Raw genomic sequence first — 5,651 nt, forward strand, 5'->3', positions numbered from 1 at the left:
TACTAAGCTTATATTTTACATATATTACATAATAAGCTCTACAATTTAGAATGGGGCTTATATCGAGATGACGGGTTCATTATGACACATAACGTGAATGCTCATCTGTTAGATGATTTCAAAACCTATTTTTGAGTTAGTTAAAGATTTACAGAAAAAGATTACTCTTGATACAAAATTATATATATATATAGATACTTACCTATATATTCCCTTCCGTTCAGAAGCCAATAAATAATTTCCATTTAGGAAGCCAAATGAAAACTCACAGCACATTAGTATTGATTCAAACCATTCACCTGCTATTATAAATAACTTAGTGAAAAGTGATAAGTGCCAGTATTTAAATTGATACGTCTTCCCTCAGCAAAGTAGCCAATTATTACACAGAAAAGTAAAAACACAGCCGTTCTACTCAGTAGTAGTAGTAGTAGTAGTAGTAGTAGTAGTAGTAGTAGTAGTAGTTGTAGTAGTAGTAAGGGGGGTATGTGCTGTAACTGCGCGTCGTTGCATCCACCATTTCTTTGTGATTCCCTGCTCGTCTTGGCAGATAAGACTTTTACACCACTCAGGCGACAACCTTCCAAACTCTTGGGTCTGTTTGAGTGGTCGTTGTTGGTGAGGGTTTGACGTGGTCGGAGTGCAAATCCTATCTCAACCTCTTGTAGTCACCTTTTACGACACACAGAGGAAACGTTGGAGCTTTTCTTTAACATGCTAAGATTAATTAATTAAATAATAAGATTAGTTTTTTAGTATGGAAGATAGAAAATGTACCATTTCTTCGTTTAACATTCTACTCGGGCTGAGTAGCGACATATATACCTATTTCTTTACTACCCACAAGGGGCTCAACACAGAGAGGACAAACAAGGACAGACAAACGGATTAAGTCGATTATATCGACCCCAGTGCGTAACTGGTACTTAATTTATCGACCTCGAAAGGATGAAAGGCAAAGTGACCTCCTTGTGTGTGTGTGTCTTTACTGTAAAATGTATACAATTTTTTTTTTATAATTATAAACGTAATTATAATTAGGGTTTAGCAAAATTGTTTCACCACATACCGAAATTTAGAAATAGCAGTTAAATACTATTCTACTACCATAAGATATCTCCCAGATAGCAATACTTTCAACTCTCACAGGCAAAAAGAACAAATAACGAATCCACCCGACAGAATAAGTCGTACTTCGAAGCGGAATATTACGCGTAAGCGACAACATAAATTAACCAATAAGCAGAAAAAGTGAGTCACCCAAAAGGTTTACTAATACTGCACTACTATTATGAGATTCCTTAAACTGGGTGAAATCTACTCAGTGTGATTCCAAATCAGTAGCAACCATATAACTCTAACGTATTCATATAATATCCGTGGCAATATAAGAACTTCTACATCTGTAGAAAAAGAAAAAGACAAATAACCAAAAATACCTCTTTTGCTCTTTTAGTTGCAATCACAATGAGTCACAACTCAAAGTGTCACTGTGACGATTATCGACAACAAACCGCTGGGGGAACGCCATTAGGATAGGTGAGGTTACGTCATAACGGTGCACAACTGCTGTACTTGGCGGAACCTTGGAATTCTTCATTTATGGCGTGTCATGTAAGCGTTCAAAACACCTTATTAGTTTGAAGGTTTTCGGATTTCAGAATTTCGGATAATGGATTTTCAAATGTTATTATATTTCGGGATGTTCATTTTCTTTTTCTTGAAATAAACACTCTATATATTCAATCTTCAATCTTCACTCTTATTTTATCTTATGTCTATTGTCTGAAATATTTTGTCACACATCGGTGACCTCTTTTTCAACTCTTCCATCCATGTGTCTCCGCCTGTTCTGTGTAGTCCATTCTGAAAAGTATCCTCATAAAATAACAGACTCTTGATAATATACCACTGCATGCCGGAGTGGACACTATTGATCTTCAGTTAAACAGAAGCATGGTATATTTGGAGTGATAGGATAACTGTGGATCATAATCGATCGACTTACTACACAATTGTGCCAATATCGATTTCTGGAATAGAGTTGACCTGGGGTTAAACAACAACAACATCGACAACTGCCACATTGTCATCAACATCAATAACAACAACAACAATATCATCATCAACAACATCAACAACCACAGCAAAAACAATAACAACAACAAAAACAACATCATCAACATCATCAACGACAATAACAACAACAGCATCATCATCAAAAACATCATCAACAACAACAATAGTAGTAGTAATGTTATTATTATTATTATTATTATTATTATTATTATTATTATTATTATTGAGTGAGAGAGCAGTTCATGCCATCAAAGTGATACTGGGGTAACCCATCATGACTACCCGTCTGATAAGGGTACACCAGGTACATGCATCACAACCATACGTGCGCGACATGGTGATCTCATATCAAGATAAACAGCACATGACCTTGCAGGTGGGGCCCAGTTAGAAATTTCTTCAGGTTGAGGAAGCCCATCCTGCTCAAAAGGTCCCTGAATAAGGGTTGTTTAAGGATGTTGAAAAAACCACCCATATTTCCAGAGGTGAATTATTCAGACCCCAAAGAATCCCTCTCAACACATGGCTATGATGCTCCCCCACTACCTCTGCTCGTGATCAGAGATGCACATATCGTCAGCCACCAAGGGACATGCTCAACTGGTTAAGGTCAAACGACTGACAAGCAAATCTGTGGTATTGAGCAGAATATTTGCTGTAGCCCATCTTTTATACCAAGACATTATTATTATTATTATTATTATTATTATTATTATTATTATTATTATTATTATCATTATCATTATTATTATCATTATCATTATCATTATTATTATCATTATCATTATTATTATCATTATTATTATTATTGACACCGCCAACAATTGCATCAATATCGAAAAAGTTTAGTCGAACGATTATTTAAATGCAACAGCGTGTTGCAACGTGGTGTAAATCTAACAGTTTCGAAAAAAGTACAAACATATATATATATACAGTATATATATATATATATATATATATATATATAACCAGAAATATTCAATGTAGGATGGGCGCCATATTTTATTAGTTTTTGAGTTTTTGGTTTTTTTTTTACGATGAAGCATATTACTGATTATCTAACAAAAATTAAATGAAAAAAAATTATTAATTTTGAGAGCGAGATTAAAACTATGTAAGAAGGGTTAGTAGCCTTGTATTATTGCGACACTTGAATGTAAATCACATTTGCAGCACAACAGCGAAGTTGTAAAAGCAAAATAAATAAATAAATAAATAAATAGATAAATAAATAAATAAAAATACAATCAATAAAATAAAATGAAATTGTTTTTTCATAAAATTAATTAGTTTTCCCGACCATGCTTCGATATTTAAAATACTAAGTTATTTTTTATTTAAAAAGCCAATACAAAGGACCTAGAAGTGCTCATTGCTACACCCCAGGTCCTAGGTTAATCATTGGGTCAACTCATATCTTCCCAGGAATTCGGTCCTCGAGAATGTTCTCCGCCCCTACTAACATATTTTCTGAAGGTGTTGACTTACAAAAGTTCAAGAGGAGCATTTACAACATTGATATCATCCATCTAGAAGAGAGCATAACTCCTTCCACCAGGGCCCAACAAATAAAACAAAACAAAACAAAGCAAAAAAGAAATGATCTGTTCTGAAAATATTCTAAGTAATATTCCGCAACGAAGGAGTGTCGCAATGCGGTTGATAAGTTCTCGGTGAACGATATCCATAAACCAAAGTTCGATTCGGTTTTCGAAGCTTCTACATTGGCACTGCTGACTTTCCTGTGGAGATATATGTGATTTAAAATATCATGCCATCATCTTTAAAAGTTAACAAGGATTGTCAACCTTTGTTGGATATCTCAGATCACAAAATTGCAAATATTTAAGGAGCTATGTCATATTAGAGCAGTAGTTGTCAACAGTGTGCATAGGTACATTGGAAAGGTTTCGACATGTAGTAAGGTGCAGTACGAATATGAGTCTACAATGTCTGACAAAGTTTCTTTCTCCGTACTATGCGCTACAGGACCCCGTTGAATTTATTAGGCTTATTTATAAGTGACGAAATAGAAAAACGAAGTCTTTAAAGGAGTCTTAACAACCCATGAAAGAAAAGTTGTGACCTCACTGGGGCACCGCTTTGACCACCCTCGTAGAACTCTTTTGTAAGCTTTGTATTTATTCTATCAATCACTTTTGCAGAACTACCATGCAGTGCAACAAAGCAGCACCGGTTGTCAAGCGGTAGTGAGGGACAAACACAAATACAAGGGAACACACAAATATACATGATGCATTGATACTTAGATAGATAGATAGATATCTACAAACATACATACATACATAGACATATTTACGTATACGTATGTAGATGCGATGGGCTTCCACACCGTTTCCGTCTCCCCAAATCCGTCCCAAAGCATTGGCTACTGAGGAGCTATTGTTGAAAACATTGACTCAAGGTGTTGCGCAGTGGGACTGAAATCGAAACCACATTGCTGCAAGGCCAGCTTCTTAACCACACAGTCACACACTTCTTCAAAAAAGAAACGAAAAAAATCTCTTATATATGAAAATATGTTTAAAAAGATATGCTTTATTTTTCTTTCTTCTTTTTAAATATAACACCACAGCAAACATCTAAGACCATTTCAATTTGCTTACTGACGTCAACAGTTCTCTAAAGAGTTTAGTTCCATCAAACACTTAAGGAGTTTAGTTCAACTAAATCCTTGAAAGTAGCTCATCAGCATGGCCAGAAACCAATTCAATTCATCAGTGAAGTTTTCCACTATATTCTTTATCTTAAAAATTCTTCCATAAGTATTTAAGACTCAATGCATTTTTCTCATGTTGATTTCTTTTCAATAAGCTCGGCAAACATTTTGTGTAAATAGTAGGCTTGGATTGTTACTGTCTCCCAATGACGCTAATGGTCACATGAGCGATTTCGTACTCGATGGTAAAATCACATGATCATTTTGATTTAAGTCATCAAATATTGATGGGTGTCTCAAAAAATTGTCCAACGAAACTCGTAAAATTTACCAATCTAAATTTTTAGACTTCCAATAGCACATTATAGCACACGATTTCAGTACACAGACAACCATAGAACTAATTCTTAATTAAAGATATTATATTCAATTCCATTAATTATTTGTTAATAAACGTAACCATCGTTTTCAATGAGTCCGTCTTTTCAAATCGGCTGGATGTATAGCTGATGAACTCTCAATTGCATTTGAGCCATTCTTCTATGAAACTAATGTTACAATTTGATGGCAAGCCAAGACAACGAGATGACAGAGTTGTTAGCACTCACGACAAAATATTGGCGGTATTTCGCCCGTCTTTTCGTTCTGAGCTCAAATTTCGCCAGAGTAGACTTTACTTTTCATCCTCTCGGGATCGAAATGTAACTATCAGTCATGTAGTGAGGTCAATGTAATTGACTAACTCCCTCACACAAAATTTCGGGCCTTGTGCTCATATTAGAAAGGATCATTAGGTGGCTAGGTAAGAGGACGAGCTCACAGAATCGTTAGTGCGTCGTACAAAAAGATCAGCGATATCTTTTGCAACTCTTTACGTCTTGATTTCAGA

Source organism: Octopus sinensis, linkage group LG16 (genome assembly GCF_006345805.1).
Source record: "Octopus sinensis linkage group LG16, ASM634580v1, whole genome shotgun sequence".
In the NCBI taxonomy this organism is placed as follows: domain Eukaryota; kingdom Metazoa; phylum Mollusca; class Cephalopoda; order Octopoda; family Octopodidae; genus Octopus; species Octopus sinensis.